This window comes from Marmota monax, unplaced genomic scaffold, assembly GCF_021218885.2.
Source record: "Marmota monax isolate L192 unplaced genomic scaffold, Marmota_monax_Labrador192_F-V1.1 WCK01_AAM20220418_F8-fsc00054, whole genome shotgun sequence".
NCBI classification, from domain to species: domain Eukaryota; kingdom Metazoa; phylum Chordata; class Mammalia; order Rodentia; family Sciuridae; genus Marmota; species Marmota monax.
Genome location: NW_026692145.1, coordinates 1,549,200 through 1,571,487, shown reverse-complemented (window position 1 = coordinate 1,571,487; position 22,288 = coordinate 1,549,200). Strand labels below are relative to the sequence as shown.

Below are 22,288 nucleotides of genomic sequence, written 5' to 3'. Positions count from 1 at the left end.
GGTGCCACAGTGCATACTGGACAGAGGAAAACTCAGTGTTGGCCTCCAGAAGCTCTCTGTTTTGTGAGGCAGATGATTTGACTACAAAACAATCTGTACTCCAAGTTACAATGTGTTATGTGCCACAAGTGAGGCAGGAATAAAGTGCCAGGGGAATTCTGAACTATGGCAGATTCTGTTGAGGGTTCTGAAAAGAGAAACCTGGGAAAGACTGATCCACTGACTTCTACTGCTCTGCCTGTATACAGAGAATACTTTATTATTTTGCATGACATGGTCCTGCCTATCAAATGAAGCAAGATGTGTAAATATTATTTCTAAACTTTAATGTGCTGCACAAACACAAAATGTTATTTTATACTTGGGAAAACTGTGAACCTTTCTGGTTCTGAAACACTGTACTGGAATCTAAGAACATCTCTCATGCTCTCTTTTTCTGTTTCTCTCTGTGTTCCTGTCTCAGTCTGTATCTCTGTCTCATCTTTGAGTTCCATGAGCCAAAGTGGTCAGGGAGAGATGTACTTTGGTCTCACTGCTGGCTGAAAGGAAACCCAAGTCAATAACCCTGGGCCGGATGTGTAGAAGGCCAGAATTGCCGGCCAGCCGTGCCCTGTCACCAGAGGTTCACTATCACTGCATTTGGGGCCATTTCCAAGGGCCTGCCTGGCTTGCTAGCTTTCAGTGTATCTGAGTGTAGGCACGGTGGGGTGCAGCTGCTCTTCAAATGAAACCCTAAACCCTTTCAAACACTCGGCAATCTTTCTACTTTCTCAGCTTGTGAGGCTCTGAAGATTTCCCTCTGTACATTTTTCCAGCATGATGCGAGATGCCAGTTAGTCAAGAGAGATTTAGAAGAATGTCTTTTAAATGTACACTCCTTTAAAAAGGAGTTCCCTTCCTCTGGAGCTTTTGCCATTAGCCATCTGTCAGTTTCTTTGCACATTTTATGAAATGAAGAACAAATGTGTTCCTGGTAGTTAAAAAAATCCTGATTTAATCATTCTACATTATAAGCATATATGGAAATACCACATCATGACCCATAAATACATACACATATAATTATTATTTGTCAATTAAAAATACAATTAAAAAACTAGGAAGGGTTTCCTTGCTTTTCCCAATTATCGAAATGAACACAATTAAAAGCTAAACAGAAATGATCAAAGAGGTCAGAGGCAATGAGATAAGGGAGTGATAAATCCTTTGTGTCTCATATTCTCATTCCTGCTAAAAGTAAAGGACCTTCCTTACTGAGGAATTCAAGACATATCCCTTGCCAAAGAGTTTCTGACTGAGAAGTGCTTGTGCTGACTGCCATCAACTTTCCACTTGCCTTGTCACCTTTCCCCCCATTGCCTATTTTAAAATATCAACTCACCTTAGCTGAGAAGCACATCAGCGCTGTAGTGATGGGAAGGTTTCAACCAGAAGGTTGGTAAACACAGGCTATCAGCTTGAATTACTGAAATTAGCAAGGCTAATGCAATGTCACTATTCAAAACAGTGCCAATTTGGAATTTCTTAATGGCCTCAGGAGAGGGAGTCTTTATACATCCTCCAATCTCTCTTCATTCTTACCTAAATTCCTTCTCATAGATGTTGTGAATGGCCTGTTTTGTAGCCAACACAAACTTTGTCCAGTAAAATAATGTAAGGAACTCAGAATGAAAAGAGATTAGCTGTTCCTGGCTCCTGTTATTTTAAAGCAGAAATAACTTTGGCTTCTACTGATTCATAGACAAAGCTTGAAATGCAAAGCATGCTCAACTCTACACTCAGCATGAAAAGGACCTTAAAATATGCCCAAGTGCAAGTAATGGACTTATTAAAGGGAAGAAAAGAGGCACTTTTCACACACTCCCAAGCTCTTTAGTCCTGTCATATCAGTAATCTTGCTTAAGAATTTCATCCTATTTACATTTCTTCTCCCTTTAAATATCCTCAGGACTCATATGGCATCAAATATTGAAGCTTGTAAGATGTTAATTTCTTTATGTTAATTATGAGAAAGGCATGTAAAGTGCACAAGTGCTAAAACTTGGAGTAATTTCAATAGGAATTAAAAATCAGTTCTATAGTCCTTACTGAACACCTGATAATTTAGCAACACGAGTATTTTAGGAAGCCAACTTCAACTATCTTCTTTGGACAGTTTTTGGCACTGCTCCAAAACAAGAACATTTTCCCATTAAGAAATATAGTTTATATTTGATGACAAAAGCATGAACCGTACCATTTGGGTGATTATGAAAATATTTATTCAATCAAAATAATATGGAAGGCTTTCAAGCCACAGTGCATGAAGCAGACAGTTGTAAAATATGTGCATGCACACACATATATGGTTTCTGGTTTAACTTTAAGAGAAATTAAAAAAAAAAATAAGAATAGTGCCTGAAAAACATTTAGGTATCTTGGAATATTTATGTGAAGTAAAAAAAGGCGAAGGAGTCACGAGAATTTTTCCAAGCAGCATTAAAGTAAGGAGGCAGTCTGAGCCTGGTCCAGTTTCCCTCAGAGGTATTAAGTTCTTGTCCTGATTTTCCTGCTGATTTATCCCAAGTTTAAGAATAAATTACTTAATGTCCGTGCCTAAGTCTCTATCTGCAATGTTGTTAATATAGTACAGTAGGATTTAGATGGAATTTGCCATGGGCAGGTCCATTCTGATTAGAGGCCAGCCTATTTCCATAGGATTAGTTAAAAATGGAGATCAAGACCCTACCATCATAGGAATGTTAGGATCTGGAGAAAGATCTAGCATGAGAGAGTGAGTATTACAGGTCACCTTACTAGCTACAAGGCCACAGTCCTTCATATCTGAGCTGCTGTTTTCTAATTTGCAAAAGGGACAATACCATTCCTTTACAGGATTGTACAGGTAATTAAATGAGATTATATAGGTCCCAGCTCAGGGACCAAGAGAAGGAAATGGTCCAGAAGAGGGAAAATGGAAAAGGACAACTGAAATATATTGCTATACCAGAATAGGAGTAGGGGAGAATTATGCAAGGCTGAGTTTAGGTGTATTCAAAATGTGTTCAGGAACCAATGAATGAAGCTGGATTATAGGGTTTCAAAACACTTGAAGAAAAAAAGAGACAAGCTATCTAATTCTATGGTTATAAGACAAAAAGACAAAAGAACTTCTCTGTTGAAATCAACTATCTTTAATGGAAAAAAATCCAACTGATTATCTTCTAGATTGTTACATCGAGCTGGAATATACATTCACTGTAGCTAGTTGTAGTTACCATGAGAAACATTAAAATGATCAGATTTACAAATTCTGCTCAAAAGAGAAAATAAAACAGATGGTTACAGGTAAGAGCTAAATCTAAAAATATGAAATGTTATAATATTAAGTTCCAGCAACTATTTTGAAATACTATATCTGAGGTCTTCAGATGCAAATCAAATTGTTGTTTCTCATGATTTTAATACTAAGGAAAACCAAAAAATTAGCACACGGGGCAGTTTCAAAATAAAGTGCAAGCAGTTGCTTTATCTCTTTGAGCAGATCAGTCTAACCTGGTATTTCATTTTCTGAAGAGTCCTCTAAATTCGAAGCCTCCTTAGCCTGAACTCTAGTCCCAGGCACTAATGATTATTGTAGTGATCCAGGCACAACGCTATTTCCCATTCCCAGTTGTGGGAACAGGTGGGGCTCCAGCCAATCATTTTGCCAGCTCATATTTCTTGCTCCAGGCCGCATCTAGAATTAGTTTGGAGAGAGTGTGCCAGGGAGTTAGGTCTCCTCCAAATTATGAAATCATACCTTAGCAGAGGAGGTAATGGAGCTTAAAGGGATCCTAGGATCAAGTCTGGGATTTAGCCTCATCCTGGAGTGACCTGCCACTGTTAGTTTGGTCCATTTATCAATCTTGAACTCTGCCAGCAGCCCAAACAGCCTTTTAGGAGAGATGGATCCACAAAAGTGATAGGAATCTATCTGCAGCAAGAAATCTGATGGCACTGTTTGTTTCTAGCTGGGACAAAAAATTGCAAAGCAAGACAAGTGTATCTTTGTTTCCTTCTTAATGTCATTTTCATTATAGTCCTTCCTTATTATCTAAAGATACTTTTTGACTCCATGCTGTCTAGTAACTGATCAGGTCAATCTTTCTGGGCTGGCATTGCCCAGTTAATACCCAATTCTTTCTCAAAATGTCCACCCCCCCTCATCAAACACATAGTCTCAAACTCCATTTCAACAGGGCCAGTGTTTTGTTTAAATGTCAAACGTTGCTCATGAGCAAGTCACAAAATCGAGTTCCTTTACAGTGACTTATACTGTGTACACTCTGGAAGTATGAAGCATGAAATGGATCAGAGCTGGAGGAAGTGTGGTATCATGGTAAAAGTCCTAGACTCGGAGCCAATAAACGTAACTATCAACACTGGCTCCCCTATACATTAATTCACATTTCCGGTAAGTTGTATAACTTTTCTGGGACAGTTTTCTCACCTATAAAAGAGGGTTGCTGTGAGGCCATGTGAAAGCATTTAACATAGAGGCTGGCATATACTAGGTGCTAAATAAATATAAGCATTCCATGAAAAAGTGAACAAGGATGGGAGTTTTGTAAACTCCCTTGTTCCTCAGATGTAAAAGACCTTTCAAAATCTTATGCACTTCAATTGTACATGGCAGTGGACCAAAGCTACATGGAATCTTAATTCTATATATTTTCCTCTCTACAGTGATAATTTATAAGTTCTTTTTCACAAGGCTTCTGGCAGAAGCAATACAAATATGCTAGTAACACAAACCATAAGAAGAATGGAAGATGAACAATATAACCACTACGAAAATATCAGGCAGATGCTCTTCTTTCGACTGGTTCAAAGTTGCTAAGTCTTCATGCTGGTGTCTTCTTTTTAAACAAATATGTTGCTGCAGATGGTTTATATCCCTTCCATTAAACTGTGGGATTTCACATGTATGGGAGGTGCTAGGCAAAGATGCACAAACTGTCACATCTTTCATATTCCAGTACAGCAAATCAGGCTTTCTCAACATTGGTGCCCTCTGTTATCCTAGCTGCTCTCTCCTGACCTCCATACTAGCACTACAAAAATACCTAAAAGCATACTTTGGGAGCAGTTGTTACAATTCTGCGCACAAGCCACCAATGCCTCATCACTCTGTGTACAGGAATAATTCCAAACACTCTGGTCCTTTTGGGTCTTCCTTCCCTCCTCCAGAGCAGGTACAGATTAAATATGTAGCCTCTTTATCCTCATTGTGCCTAACATGTGCTAAGTACAAAGGAGTTACTCAGTAAATATCTGTGAGTTGAGCTGAAATAATTGGCTGAATTGAATTACCTCTCTTAGATCACTTGCACTTCATTCCTAGCACCTTACCAAGGTATATGATGAGAGAGAAGAGCCCTCTGCCATCATTAAGGTCATTTTTGCCATGCATGTGCAATTAACTAGGATGGGACTTGGGAAGCAGCCACTTTTGTTAATAGTTGGAGGCACTAGGGCTTACTTTGGCTTTTCGCTTTTAAATAAATGACAGGAAAAACTCTACCCACATGTTGGTGAAATGGGAGCCAGGCATGTACTGGTACCACTACTTGCCTCTTGACAATTCCAAAATCTTACCACAGCTAAAGATTTTGGAAATCTATTAAGATCACACTGAGTATCAAACATAACACTCATACATAGCTGTAGTGTCCTTTGAAAATAAGACTTGCGTGCTCGCTTCGGCAGCACATATACTAAAATTGGAACAATACAGAGAAGATTAGCATGGCTCCTGCGCAAGGATGACACGCAAATTCGTGAAGCGTTCCATATTTTTGGAGGGAAAGAGAGAGAGAAGGGAAATTGCATGGAAATGGAAGGAGACCCTCAGGGTTATACAAAAGTACATACAAGAGGAAGTGAGGGGAAAGGGAAAAATAATACAAGGGGGAGAAATAAATGACAGTAGAGGGGGTAGAGAGAGAAGAGGGGAGGCAAGGGGAGGGGAGGGGGGATAGGAAAGGCAGCAGAACACAACAGACACTAGTATGGCAATATGTAAATCAATGGATGTGTAACGGATGTGATTCTGCAATCTGTATACGGGGTAAAAATGGGAGTTCATAACCCACTTGAATCAAAGTGTGAAATATGATATATCAAGAACTATGTAATGTTTTGAACAACCAACTATAAAAATTAAAAAAAAAAAAGAAAATAAGACTCGCTGGTTTGGGCTGGGGACCATGGGCAGACTTTAGGCAAAAACATGGCCCTAGTTGCTTCTTCCTACAGAGAGGGTCTCAGGCCCTTAGCCTCACCTTACCTTTCACCACCAGATAAACAAGACCAAGGGGGAATATTGATACTGCTGGACCCTGTGATGTAGCTCAAGCCTGGTTTGGGGGCTTGGGAAATACATTTGTTCAAAGTGATAACAATGAACAAAAACAAAAGCCTTAAAGTCTGTCAGGGTATCAATAGTTCCTAAGTGGATAGGGAAGAAAGAACAAAATTAAAAAGAAAATCTTTCCCTTTTCTCCTCCCTGCTTCCAAACTTTAGTGTCTCCTAAGAAAGAATTGTCTTAAGAGTCAGAAGGGTAGAAAAAGGCCTGGTGAGTTGTTCCTGCTCTTATGAGTGCTCTACAGAGACATTCTTGTCAGGCAAATACTTTCTATACATTGAAATACTTCGTGAGTGCATTCTGTGTACCAAGCCAGGGGTAGAATGCTGAGTTTCCCAGGTGAACCCTTTCTTGCCTGTATCCTAGCACAACGGTGCTCATAGATGAGAAAGATGTCTATGTAACTATTTCACAGTGTTGCATATCCAATCTGACCCATCCACCAGGCTCTTATTTATGGTTTTTTAGAAATAAAAACAACACATACTAGATGCACTGCCCATTTAAAAATTCTGACTGTATTTATATGTGGCCAAAGCCATACCCCACTGAGCAGCATCTTCCGCTTATAAAGGACCAAACTCACATTCTCCTTGGCAGTCAAACCAATGGTCCATGGTGAAGCCCTTTCAGTTGGTTGCTTTTCTTTCATTAGTGTTCCCTGATTTATGTTTAAATTTATCCTTGCCTTATCTCCTGAAAATGTGATCAAAAGCTATTGACCAACGTCTCCGGCATTGAAGATTTTTCTTCCTTTGCCCAGGAGTATTTTTCTTAAGGAAATATAGAAACGCAGTTTGATTGAAAAATCATTTTGGAATTCAATATACTCCATGTTCTTGCCAAAAAAGGAATTGCAGAGAGGCCCAAACCCAACAAATAAAAACTATGGTTCATTTACAATGCATGCTTTCCTCTTGACTTTACCAGAGGGAAACTTTAGGAGAAACCAAAGCATTTCTCATTTATTTTACACATAAAACATTTAATGATCTTTTGAATGTATCAAAAACTTTATGGAACCTTTCAAAGAGACTGAGTAAAAAAGAAGTCACATTGGCCAAGGATAAACAAACTACCACCAAACCAGCTGAAAAAGTTTTAACAATTAATGCGAAAGTTTGAATGAACTCAGTCCTTAGTGAGGGAGGAACTCCAGGGCCTACACAGGAGAGCAAAATGCTCAGAGAATAACCAGAGAGCTGTAATGTGGCACCAAGGGCCCAGTTTGCATTGCTCCACCAGATCCCTGATGTAGAAACAGAGAAGGCAGTTCTGCTACAATCTAAAATGAGCAGCTCCATTATTGTAGCTTGTTAAGGAAGTCACTAGAAAGCGTGACAAACACAACAGATTACCTCCCAGAAGTCCTGGAAAGGACTCCTCACCTCCACCATGTTCTCATTACTAAAGGGGGCTCATTCACTGCACAAACAATCACATAGTATCCACCCTGAGCCAGGCACATGCTAAGTGCTGAGAGAGTAGAAGTTGAAGAACACATAATCCTTGTCCTCAAGGACAGCAACAATTAATAGGGCACTAACTGTGAGTTCTGAGTATATACAATCCCATTTAATCCTTACATGAGGACTGAGAATATATCTCATTGATAGAGTGGTGGTGTAAGTATGCAGGAGGCCCTGAGTTCCATCCGTAGCATTGTGAAAAATAATAAAAAATAGTCTTCCATAAATCCTACAGAGCAGATATTACTAGCTCCATTTTATAAATTTAGAGCCTGAGATTCAGAGAAGAATCTTGCCCAAAGCTATGCAATTTATAAGGGGCTATGCGCTTATATACTGTGTTACACTGTCTTAATCAGGTACTGAGAAATTGAAGAAATTCCCTTCTAGAGTGGGTAGAAGTTTTTTTTTTATGATTAGAGAAGATTTTCTGGAAGAAGAAGCATTTAGTGGGGCTGGAAAGCATGGGAGAATTTGGGTATGTGAAGACTGAAGAGAGGGGCTGAGTAGGAGGAGAGACATAAATACTCTAGATAGAAAAGGAATAGTATAGAGATACAAGAGGCATGAAAAATGTTCAGGAAACAGTTTGGCTGGACTGTGTGAGAGCAAGAGATTAGACGGAAATGAATAAATGAATCACAAATGAAGACATGAATAAATACACCTAAAGTAGTTACCAAATGTATATGATCTTTCAACCTTGAAGCTGCAATGGTTTAGAAGGTGTTATTACCCCTCTCCTCTTTCTGAACTCCAGCCAAACTCCAGGAAGTGTTCAGGACCAACTATTGGGATGGTAGGGGGGTGAGATGGAGTGTGTGTGTGTGTGTGTGTGTGTGTTGTGGGTACCTGATTCAGAAACCATAGTCCCAATTCCTAGAAGCTGGAGACACGAGTTGCCTTTTCTCAGACAAGAGTTCACTGCTGTGAACCCTGTTTATCATCATTACTGTCCATGGGAGCATTCATTCAAGTAAAGATACAACATCAACTACAGTCACCTTGAAAACATCATTCCATAAATTCTTCTCTAACCAGAAAGGCTTTATATTTTTCTGAGCAAAGCTAACATTTGGGAATTAAATGTATTTTAAATCACTCCGTGCTGAATGGATGTTGGTATCTATTTTACCGTTAAATGTGAGACACATGTGGTCATAAACACCTATCCATGTTGTGTCCCTATAGATATAAACAGTAAGCTCTTAAGAGCAATTTCCATATTGCATAATGAGTATTTGCAGATGGAATTTATTTCTAGATTACACAAATTTTGGTTATGCTGGAAACATTAGCCTTAATACATCTATATCAAAAAAGAACATCTTAAAACAGAGGTTTTACAAATATGAGATGAAGTGGGCACATCTGTGAATGACTTATTCTATGTTGAACAAAAGAATTCCCTAAAAGACATCCATTCTCCAAACTTCCAGCAGAATTAGGCCCCTTTGAGTTTTGGCTTCCTTCTTTTTCTCAGCATGAGATTCACTGCCTTCACTGGCTTGATTTACTAAGTACAATTAGATACACAGTCCAGGTCTGAGAGCCTGGTCTTTGGTCCTAGGACCACATGATTAAAGTGATTCACCATTCCTTGTTGGTCCTTGGCCATCTTTATATTGCTGTAGCCAGTGTACCAAATTTTATTACTTAGAGACAGGATATTCTGTGGTTGGATTTTAAGAGTGCTCATATAAGAACTCAAAAAAATCTCATAGGAGAAATGGTTCTCCTGTGTTTGAATCTTAAACTTACCCACTGTGATAGTCTGTGATTTTATTATTGTATAGCTTTATAAACTTATACATATGTGTATGGCATAAGTATCATGAGAATTTAGATGCATGAAAAAGAGATCAATTTTTTTTTCTTTTTCTCTTTAAAATCACAGCTTGGTTGATCATAATATTTTTATTTCTTTGATGTTTATTTGTATTACCTTATAAATCTACAAGTGAGAATAGTTTTTCTGACAAAAGGCAATACTGAACACCATTTAAAATAGGAAATTAATTCCAGAACTTATTTTTTGAGGCATAGCCAGTTTTCAAAAATGGCATAAGTGATACCAATAGACAGTTTAAACATCACATTTGACTTCAGCCAGCCACTCACACTCAGCCATTATGCTCTATGCATGTAAGTTCTACTTTCTCAGGTGTCTCGACAGCTCATCTGATTAGGTCACCAAAAAAGGCTGAGAACAGAAGTCAGATATTTCTTGTTTGTTATTTATTTTTTCTATGTATTTTTACTTGTTGGGCCCTATGGCTTCAGTGACAAGTGAAAAAACTGCTGTGTTCTGATATTTAAAATCCCTTCTCTTCTGTGCCAGTTTATATCAGTGACCTGACCTTAAGAGGGCTGGCAGAAAGATAGAGAACTTTACGTTACTTCGGATAAACCATAAAATGTAAAATCTCCTTGTAGATTATTAAGCGATGTCTCTATGGTTCTAGAGGGAAGAAGAACTGAAATGGCAAAAAGAGAACTTCCTGTAGGTGTATTTTTGATTCTGAAATCTAAATGGTAACTGTGAAGCACATGTTGTTTCCTAAAGAATATGAAGGAAGGGTTATTGACTGAATTTTGTTTTGAAATATGAAGTTCTAATGGAGAAGGGACTTTACAGCTTAGTCTTGAAGATAAAAAACACTGGTTCGTAGCAGAATATATCTTCTTCTCGAGTGGACAGGGAACATTCTCCAGTACAGACCATATGCTAGGCAATAAAACAAGCCTCAGTAAATTTAAAAAGATAAATTGGACACCATCAAAATTAAAAAAAAAAACTTATATGCTTCAAAGGATACTATCAAGAAAAGTGAAAAGACAACTCACAGAATGGGAGAAGATATTCCAAATTCACATATCTGACAAGGGTCTTATACCCAGAATATGTAAAGAAAACTTGTAATTCAATAGCAAAAAGATAATTCAATTAAAACTGGGCAAAGAACGTAAGATAGAAATTTCTCCAAAGGTACATGAAAGATCAATAATCATATGAAAACATGCTCAACATCATTAGTCATCAGGGAAGTGCTACAAGGAGATACCATGTCACAGTGATTAAGATGGCTATAATCAACAATACAGATAAGTGCTTGTGAAGATATATGGAAATTGGCAATAATGTAAAATGGTGCAGCCACTTTGAAAAATGGTCTGGTAGTTCTCAAAGTATTAAAAATAGAGTTACCATGCCACCCAGCAATTCCATTTCTAGTATATATCCAAGAGCAAGGAAGATGTGTCCACATAAAATCTTGTTCATAAACAGCCTAAGTTATAATAGTCAAAAGTGGGAATAGCATAAATTTCCATCAACTAATGAATGTTTAAGTAAAATGTGATATAGCCATACAATGGAGCATTATTCAGCAAAATAAAACTATTGATGCAAGTTTCAACATGGACAAATTTTGAAAATGTTATGCTAAGTGAAAGGAGGCAGTCACAAATGACCACACATAATACAATTCCATTTGTATAATTTAAAGAACAAATAAATCCATAGAGTCAGAAAGTAGATTAGTACTTAATATTGGGAGGATTAAAAATGATGGCTAAAAATTTAAGGATTTCTTTCTGGGGTAATGAATATATTCTAAAATTGACTGTGGTGATCATTGCACAATTCTATGAATATACTACAAACCACTGAATTCTACACTTAAAAATGCTTGAACTGTATGCTTATGTGAATTATATCTCAATAAAGCTGTTACTAAAAAAAGACCAGTTCACCAACCAATATTAACAACAAGATTCCATACAAAGTCTCATAAACAAAAGCAACATTCCGTATATAGGGGCGATTATAAATTCACATTAGCCATATGATATACACCAAAGATAACCACACGTTAGTTTTTAGTTATTTCATTCCTACTGGTTTCATCTCCATAAACAAATTTCTATTTTTCAGCTAAGGTTGTAGATTTGTATAAGTGATCTCTTCTTTATGGAACATCCCCAATCTTTAGCTAGCCATAAAGTTGACTGTGAATTATGTGAGTATGTCGGGCCTAAGGAAAAGAGGAGTACTGAACTAGACCAGACCTGTTTGAGTATCTACAAAGGTCCAAGAAGACCAAATAAGTTTAGTCACTCCACACCCCCAATCCTCCATCTGCATTCTTATCTCTACCTTCTTGCCAATACAAGCAAATGTAAGGAGGATCAAGGGTTGAGCACAACAACATGGCTTGAATGACCACTTTGGAGCCCTTTCTACTCTATGCCGCTTGTTATCCTTTTGTTGATCTCAACACTGGCCAAACTGCATCCTATGGATCTCAGCTAGCTGCTGACTGAAGGCTTACATGGCATACAGGAGTAACATACAGCAGAAAGGGAGACAACAGAGCAGAGATTAGTAGGAGTAGTTTCAATGCCTTTGGAGAAAAAAAAAAAAGCATGGGTTTGAATCTTTGCTTGAGCATTTATTAGCTGTGTTACCTTGTGCTACTTACTTCATCTCACCAGACTTCATGTTCTTCACCTATAAAATGGAAGTTATATTATCAAGCTCCCAAAGGGTGGTGTAGAGATTAAATGTGGTAGTATTCAGACCAATGTCACCATGGAAAAAGCAAGTAGTAGTAAGAGCTATGATGTTTCTATTATTATTATCATAGTCAGAATGAGATTCATTCCCAAGCTCATTATGAATCTCTACAATATTAAATTCTTTAACATATCACAGACCTAATAAAAGTCAAAACTTCCTCATGAGTATGGCATTTTAAAGTTTAGCGCTGAACTGAAGGGATAGTGAATAATTCTAAATGTATTATTTTAGCTGGGGCATTGGATCCAAGAAGAGCAGCATATGAGGCCTTTAGCCTAGTCAGCCTCCCAGAACCAAGATTATGTGTCTTCAAAGTTACCTTCAGAATAAGCTGTGCAAACTGCTACCCTAACAAATGATAGCCTAGGACATACTTAGGCCAGGTGATCATGAAGCATAAGAATGCACTCTGGATCAATAGTCATAGCTCTCCAGTGGGGCACAGAGTGGACCCATAACTCTCAAGCATGCAAAGTGAGTTACTTAAACATCTTATTGGGCCCAGATTAAGGTACCCAGATGTATTGTGATTCACAGGAAAATATATAGGGAATATATAGAAAGAGAAGGAGAAAGTTCTAAGATTCCAGAACATTCCAACAACTGGGCTGAGCACACTATGCTTTGAGCTCCTTATTACCACCTGACCCTAGAAGGCTGAAGAGCCTCTGAACTCCTCCTGCTGAGGCTATTTTAATTTTAATCATCAACGCTCTGGAAAAAGTCAGGGGTCATTTATTAGCATGGGAGGATTATTGTTGTCATCATCAACCAATATTTATCAGCTACATGTGCCAGGCCATGCAGCATAATAGTTACAGAAATGAATTTGACATTAGAGAGATCTTGGCTCCAATCCTATCTCTTACTATCCATTGACATTAACCTTGGGCAAGTAATTTAACTCTTTGAGTCTTGGTTTTCTCCTCAAGAGCTACCATTAAAGCCTACCTTCCAGGGTTATAATCAGGATTTAATCACTTGATGAATGTGAAGTTCTTAGTAAATCACAATCCACTAGGTGGTGGTCATTGTGGTGTACAGAATGATGGAGATAGGGCTTTGGGAAAGAAAGAGATGTCATGGAGGGCTGAGACTATGAAGCTTAAGTTTTGTGAAGGAGGTGGCTCTTGAAACTTTCAGATAGGAGAACTGAGGGCATCTCACGCAGATGCAATGACCTGAGCAAAGGTAAAGGCATGGCATATTCAGATAAAAATGGCATATCTATAGTTCACTTACTATAGTTCCAGAGGACACTGTAAGATCATTAGCAGATAGAGAGTCTCACAGACAGTTTAGGGTTAACAGAAAACCTGGTCTAGAAGTCTGAAAACCCAGGCACCTTATCACACCTGGACTCCAATGCTAAGTGTCATGCTTAGGCCATAGGGCATAAACATTCATCCCCTTCTGGCTAAGGCACCTGACTCCCTGTAGCACTTGCCACTGCAATAGTGACATAACCCAGATAGCAAGAGAACCAGATGTGAGGCTAAGATGAAATTAACAACATGTCAACTAGCCATTGAAATAGCTTGTTCCTTAAAGTAACTGAGCTCCTGTAATGCTCAGATGAACAGCTGAGAGAAAGTACTCTGGAAAATATGAAGTTATTTAACAAATGGAACAAATATAAACATTAACATACACAGATATATATGCATATATATAGTCATTATTGAAATTAGAAAAGGTTGACCCTTGGAAAAAACAGAACAATTTAATGTGATATATTCTCTTTTATATACATTTTTTAAGTTGTAGATGGACACAATTTATTTATTTATTTATTTATTTATTTGGGGTGCTGAGGATGGAACCCAGTGCCTCACACATGCTAGACAAGCACTGTACCACTGAGCCGCAGCCCCAGCCTCAATGATATATATTCTCTTAAAAGTCAATGTCCTTCCTAATCTTGTCCTTATAATGTGTGTTTTTCAGGCTAGAAGCGGTTTTCTTATAGCTTTATTCAGGTGGAGTGTTTTGGAGGGTGCTGGGTAGCAATTCAGCCTCCAACTCATCTCCTTTTTAAGAATAGTACATGTATTTTATATCAGAAGATTCATTTGGAAGCCATTTAGGTCATCATTTGGATGGGCATGTTTTAATTCCTATTCCTACTGATGTTTGTCCTCATGAGTAGAACAGATGTGGTAAATGCATAATGGATTTATACACATTGAAGTGGGCCTCTTCCAAGAATGGTAAATCCTTTGGTTTCTAAAACATTAGAGATGAACTGATAAACCCCTAGAATGGGCGCCTGGTGACCTGGCTGGTTCCATTCATATTCATGTAAATCACTCAGTTATGGGTTTTCAGCTTTTCTCACTCCATTTCTCTCTTAGTGTCCTTGATTGTGCCTGTTCTTCAATATTCTACAGCTCTCTATGTAGTTTCATCTGTGAAACAGAAAGAATAATGGTATCCACCCCACGGGGTTGTTGGGAAGATAAAATGAATTGATCTACAGAAAATGGTTAAAAGACTACAATGAACACTCAGAAACATGAGCTATTATTATTATGCCTAACCTATCATTACCTCCTTCATGTTCTCTCTTTGAATGACACTGCCGTCTGCCCATCTGTCCAAGGTGGAAACACCAACTTCCTCTTTGACTACTCTTTCATCCTTACTCTGCCACATCTGATCAATTAGGTCCTGGTTGTTCTTCTCAATTCATCTACTCCTCCATAGTGCACATTCCAAAACGCAATTCTAACTGTATTTTGATTCTCTCACCATCCTCCCAAACCCCAGCAACACACTTAAAGTCTTTTACCAGCAAACCAGAGTGCCACTCTCAATCTGTTGGTGGTATTCCCTTGCAGTGCTGTGTTGAGAAGGATTAGGAGGTCACATCTGGGCTCAGTGGAATGGGGTGCTGTGACTGATTATCAATGTCTACTATGAAGAGGGGTGGGGGCTGGGGAGGCTGGTGGTCCACATGTTGTGAATTTATAGACCCTGCAACATGATCAAGGCCAAGCTCCTTAACAAGGCAGAGATAGCCCCTGACAATGTGACCCCTAATAAACATTCCAGGCTTACCTCTTGCCTCTCTCTCTTCTCTAGTCACACCAACATGTGTATCCTGTCTAGAATGGCTGTACTCTTTCTTGCCTCCACATCTTTGCTCAGACTTTAACGCTGGCTTGCAATTTTCTCCCCTTTCCACCTGACTCCTACACATTGTTTCTGACTCAGCTCAGTTTCTGACCACCCCAGTCTGGGTTTGCAGTTTTTCCTTTGTATTTCCACAAGTCCCTGAGCATACTGCAATCAGTGCTTTAACCACATTACATTATAATTATATAGTCAGGTGTTTGTGCCCCTCCTTTTGCCCCCCCTCCCTCCAACTAGACTAGGAGCTCAGATAGGTAGGTACTACACTTTTCATTTTTGTACAGCCAGGGCCATGCAACAACCACAAATGGAGCACTAATTATGTGTTAGGCACTGGGAGTTACCTGAACTCAAGTTGATAAGTGCTAGAATGAGTATTAACAAAGCACTCTGCCTGGGGCAAGGCTTCATGGAGCAGTGAGGTGCATCTGAACTGAGTTTTAAAGATAGAAAAGGGGGAAATAATTATGGGCTAAGGAACCAGCACGTGTAGAATATTAGCAGCCACCATTTATTTAAACCTACCAAGCAAAGCATAGGCACTGTGCTAAGTGCTTTATGTATAAGACTTTAGAAAGTTCCAGGCAGGCATGAAAGAGCAGAACAGCAAGTTTGGCAATAATGAGAACCTCAAGGTAGTTGGCACATAGGATGGGATTACAGTTTAGATATGAGGTGTTCCCCCAAAAGCTTATGTTAGGCAATGTAGCAGTGTTTGGTGATGAAATGATTAGATTATGACAGCTATAACCTAATAAGTCTCTAATGTATCTAAATGTATGACCTGTATCCCATATTATGGATTAATGATTTAAATGTATGAATAGGTGGTAACTGTAGGCAAGGTAGGATGTGGCTGGAGGAAGTTGTTAACTGGAGACGTGCCCTTGGGAGTTATCTTTTGTCCTAGCTCCTCACCTGCTCTCTGTCTTCCTGCTGCCTGGCTGTGTTGAGCTGAGCAGCTTTTCTCTGCCATGCCCTTTTGCCATGATGTTCTGCTTCACCTTGGGCTAACAGCAATAGGCCAGCTGCCTATGGGCTGAACCTTTGAACTCATGAGCCCAAAATAAACTTTTCCTCCTCTAAGTTGTTCTTGTCAGGTATTTTGATCACAGTGACAAAGAGCTGTGATCTTTGTCACAGATGGGGTAGAGGTTGGTTAGTCGTGGATAAAATTGGAGAAATAGTTTGGGACAAATTAGGAAAGGTTGGGTTAAAAAGATTTGGCTTCATCACTTACCATTCCTTCCTATAACCCAGGGGCAGCAAGGAGAATGCCCTTGGACTCTAAGCTGGATAGAGGTGGGAAGGTACAACCTCTCCTTGAAGGTAGACAGGCTACTCTCATTCCTTAAGCTGAACCTGATTCTAAACCCTGTGGAGGTACTAAAAAAATGCCATTTCAAGCTAAAGTATGACCTGTGATTTGAGATTTAGAAATCCCTAAAACTGAAATGTGCATGTTTTTCACAAATACTGCTGAAATCATTACCATTGCCCACCACCCCCAAGTCTATCTTTCCTGTTCCAACTGTCATGCCATATTGAAGTGGTATGTGGGGAGAAGTAGAGTTAAACAGAAAAAAACTAAATGGAGAGAGAAATTCATGGTTCCATGCTCAAAAATACCTGAGTCAGAAAAAATATTAGTGTATTATCTCTATATGTGAACTAAAAATGATAAACAACTTATGAACCCACTAACATGAAATGCCTGAGCTCCTTTTCATTATTGACTTGGTCTTTTGGTGTTGTGTGTCATAGACAGGCTCAGAAATCAGCAGAAGCAAAGTGCAGACATTCTTAATCCACTGCTGTGTACTTGCATAGAAAAGCTTTAGTGATCTGACCACATTTTGGAAAAATCTCATTTCTTACAGTTGGTGGTATATACGAATATGAGTAATATGTTGCCTCACTGCACAAACAAGAAAGAAATGCTGAACAGAAGAGTGGGGGTGTGTTCTAAATTTAGTTTTCCTTCCAACCTCTGCCCATATGGTTGGTGGTTAAAAAAATGATTACTGAGCCAACAAAATGTAACCTGATATTAGGAGTTCCACTCCTAACTCTACAAAACCAGGGGGCTAATACTAGCACACGGTATTCATTTATCCTAATGCTCTCTGATAGTGGGGCTGAACCCAAAAAGTGGTCCTCACCTCTGTCCCCTAGTGAGTTGTCTTATAACTCTCATCTAGGTTTGGATGGGACTGATGAGACTGGTTAGGAGAGACTTAAGAAGAAGCCTATCAACCTCAAAAAGAAATATGAAGTTTTGAGCACAAAAAAGTTATGGATCCACTTAACAGTTTCCAAGTTAAAGATTTCCAAGTCCCAGATTCCTAGAAGTCAGAGGCACTAAAAATGAAGGGTTGTTTCTTTGTCAGCATAACTTTGGAAGACAAAAATTTTCTCTCATTCATTGTGGAAAGAGGTATTGATTTAAGCCAAGAAACTTTAAAGATGAAGAAAGGTAAATGCATCCTCCAAATGTACCATCTCACTCAGTGATGTGTTGATCAATGTTTACCAACTGGCTCTCCCTTTCTCTCTCAAAAAAAGAAGTATGCATGTTATTTTATTTTTAAATTTTACTGGAATAAAAGATGTGCAGCCCTTGCTTTATAGATACAAATATATGATACCTTTTATTATAAATTCCTTATAGTCAATTGGTTCTCACAGAATGCTTTCATTGATTTTTGTGAGACTCTTACATCTGTAGCCAAACTACGGTTGCAATTGATGAACTAGTTCCTATAGGAATAATGGCTAATATACTGGTTTAAATTAAGGAACAACACAAAAGTGAAATAACAAAGACTTATGTTGGAACTTCACTCTATTAATGAAGGGAGTGACTTCTTTGTTGAATTGGATAATAGTTTTCAAATGCTGGAAGAATATTTCCTCAACTTTTTGTGCTATTTGCATTTAATGGCTACAGATACAACATGATTTTAAGTTTTAGCTGCACTATGAACATTTTTTACCATTACTTTCTTAAGTCTAGAGAATCAACAAAATAATAAATTAAGCCCTGATTTATACTTTTTGCAGATTTCTGAGGGGTAACCATCATGGCTAACTTCAAGGCACCAATACAATGACACTGAATACAAAGTTGGAAAAATATGTAGTATTTCCTCCACACAGATGCAACAGACATATAACCTTAAGAGCAGAGATAATAATAAAATGTTATAAAATAATTAGGTTGTGAAGAGTTTTGAGAATAGCTTTTATTTTTTAATAAGATTTATTTCCTTGTAAATTTATATAACTTAATTTTTAGTAATGGCTATGTTTAACAACTAGCCCACAAAAATTCAGAAATTTTAATAGTGGGCTCTTATGAACCAATGTAAGCCAGCTCTATGTAGACCCACTTAAGATTGCTTTTGAGATTATTCCACCAAGGGAATTAGAGATACAAGGCAGAGACACAGAGATAGAGCTACACCACCCTTCTCAAAGTATGGTCTACTACTCTGATAGTTATTGATAATCTACAAGAATATAAGTACAGAAATTGAAAGTAGTCACTTAGAAACTTTTATAGTAACTTGACAGAGATATTTAGGCCTGTTGAAACTCATAATTAAAAATCATGACTTGAGCTGGGTGCAATGGCACATGCCTACAATCCATGCTACTCTAGAAGCTGAAACAGGAGTACTGCAAGTTCAAGGCCAGCCTTTTCAAATTAGCAAGAATCTATCTTAAAAAAAAATAAAATTAAAAAGGGCTGTGGATGAAGCTCAGTGTTAGAGCACTTGCCTGGTATGTGTTAGGCCCTGGATTCAATCTCTAGTAATGCCAAAAAAAGTGGCTTCTATTTTATGTTTTGTAGGCCTTCTGTCATTTATTTTTCCTAGTTTTTTCCCTAAATAGTGGGGACTGAACTCAAGGGTGCTGTACCACTGAGCCACATCCCCAGACATTTTTATTTTTTAAAGATGGGGCCTTGCTAAGTTGCTGAGGCTTGCCTTGAACTTGGGATCCTCCTGCCTCAGCCTTCCAAGCCGCTGGGATTACAGGAGTGTGTCACTGCATCCAGCTAATTTATTTTTGTTATATTCTACAAAAAATTGGTCCATAGCAGAGTTGAGAGGGAAATAAAAGTCTTGAGTTACAGATAACTTGAGATGCTTTAGCCTAATTTTCTTGAACAGACTTTGATGGGAGAGAGGTACAAGGGACGAGTATGAACAGTACAATCTTGATCTCGACAATTCAGTCATTTGGGTTAATAATTTGTAGCTCGAGAGGAGCTCTAGTCCAGGTTTGCTTTTCTAACATGGGGGCAGGAAGGTCACAAGCCTGGAAATAATTGGGGAGAAATGAGAACTGGATTCTTGTACTAGCAAAACAAATCCAGAGGCTGTGAGTGACAGAGGATGTTGAAAAGAATGGCTCCCTGGAAAAATCTCTGCCATTCCTAAGGATCCACTTGCTTAGGAAAATAGTTATAGAAAATCATAATTGGTGACATGTGCTCCAATGCAAACAACCAGAGAGACTCTCTTCTCCACTTCTCTTTCCTTCCTCCAGCCTGAAAAACTGCCTCATAGGTTTGCTCCACCATCTTGGTTCTCTTTTGCTCTATTGGCATATTTAGGTTATAAAATTAGAGTACCTCAGAGCTATTCAGGATCTTGGAAATCAAGAGTCCATGTTGGAGGTATCTATTCACTCTCTGACACCTCACACCCATTCAGTCAATCTTTCTGAAATATGTTTATTTAATATCTAGTTGAATGACTCCCGAGTCAGGAAGCTGATTGTTTCCTAAAGCAGTCCATTTCATTGAGGAATAGTTCAAAGGGTCAGAAAGTTCACCTTTATGTCAGTCAAAATATGACTCCTTATAAATTCTATGCATTGGCTCCAGACCTACCATCTTCATATGCAAGACCTCTAAATAATAGAAGACAACATTCACATCTCACTAATTCTTCTCTTGTGTATACTAAACATTGCAACTGCTTTTCAATGTCTTCCCATCACCCCTACTCACATTCTTCCCCAGACCTTTTACTCTTCTCATGATGCTGCCTAGGCCACAGACATTCAGTGCCTGTCCCCAGGTCCTACTCCAGTGTTGACTGAATCAAGGATCTCCTATCTCAGTACTCACAATTTCAACTGCTAGAAGCTGAAGGGTACATTGAGGAAGCCAGTTTAGAAAGCAGTGAGAATGTGACATACAGTTGTCCTATCAAATATGAGATAAAAAGAAGCAAATATGAAAAGTAAATATTGCACATGGGGCTGGGGGTGTAGCTTAGTAGTGGCACCTTGGTCTAGCATGCACTAGGTCTAGGTTCCATCCCCAGCAAAAGCAAACAAAAATCTGAACAAAGTTACACATGAATAACTGAAATCATTAATTTATTCATGGTGTTGAGGATGAAACCCAGGGCCTCCTGCATGCTAGGCAAGTCTTCTACCACTGAGCTACAATCCTAGACCTAAAATATTTATTGAATATCTACTAAATGACAATTGCTAAGCAAGGCCAAGGAGGGAAGCAGGGGTTGGTCATTGAGAGCTGAGCCCTTCAGGTGCTGGAGTGCCAGCACAGACAATCTCCTAATTTGTAGCTCATTGATGGATTTAAATAGTAATATAATTACCAAGTAAATAAAAACAGAGCAAAGGCCATTCTACAAATTCTAGTATTTGAGGAGAGAGCAGGGGGAAATCTCATTAGCACCTACAGGATGAGAAGTGTACACACAGGATGAAAAAGACATGCTTTCTATTCTCCCAGGAGCTTATGGTTAGTGGAGGAAATCACTTTACTCTGAAATCCATCCAGAAGGTGCTAATGAGATTTCCCTCTGCTCACACAGACTGCCTGCAGATACTAGAATTTTTAGAATTACATCTACGCCATTTTAATTTACTTGGTAATTATATTATTGCTTTAGTTCATTGATGAGCTACAAATTAGCAGATTCTGTCTATGCTGGCACTCTGATTATCACCTTAAAGTCTTATTTACCTTCAATCATATATGTTGGGATTTTTTTTAAGACTAGAAAGTTTTTAAAAATCAATGAGCATACTTGGAAATGGTAAGAACCATAAGTGCTATGGATCATTTTGGCAGATTGTTAAACATCTCTTACCCAGGTACAGATGTAGGCAGGCTCTATGACAAGGCTTCCTTTCACAAAAAATAACCTCACTAACCAGCCAGTAACTTTATTCCTACTGAAGTGAGTTAGACATCATCACCCTAAGTACATGTATGAAGACACGGATGGTGTGAAAATACTTTGTGTATAGTCAGAGACTTGAAAAATTGTGCTCAATATGAGTAATATGAAATGAACTATATTCTGCCATTATGTATAACAAATTAGAATAAATACATAAAAAACAAAGTGAATGGGAAATCTCTTGGATTTCACACAGGCAAATAAAGGAAAAAATAGAGGCAATAGCTGCATCTCTGTTCTTTTTGTCATCTTAAGAAAAGCATCAGGAGAGTGCTTTCTGAATTGCAGAGATTTAATAGTGGGTGTGTCTGTGTGTGTGTGTGTACACATGCCATTTGGGGATCCTGATGGAGGGTCAGTGACTGCAAAGCATCTGATGCCTTTTTGAGTCCTTCCTCATTTCAAAGCAAGACTTCATCTCTGGCTTCATTTTTGAGCTCCATCTGCACTCACTAGAACTTTCCACACCAATCACTTCCA

At 38.5% G+C, this 22,288-nt stretch overlaps 1 protein-coding gene and 1 non-coding gene across 2 annotated transcripts in view; one reads left to right on the top strand and one right to left on the bottom strand.

Annotated features, from left to right (window-relative positions):
- The window catches only part of Gpc3 (glypican 3), a 406,893-nt gene that overhangs the window by 17,903 nt on the left and 366,702 nt on the right, over positions 1-22,288 (bottom strand). The gene's annotated exons all lie outside the window — the stretch shown is intronic.
- Positions 5,715-5,821, top strand: LOC124075343 (U6 spliceosomal RNA). Its single transcript, XR_006846006.1, has one exon. It is a non-coding gene; the product is annotated as a U6 spliceosomal RNA (small nuclear RNA).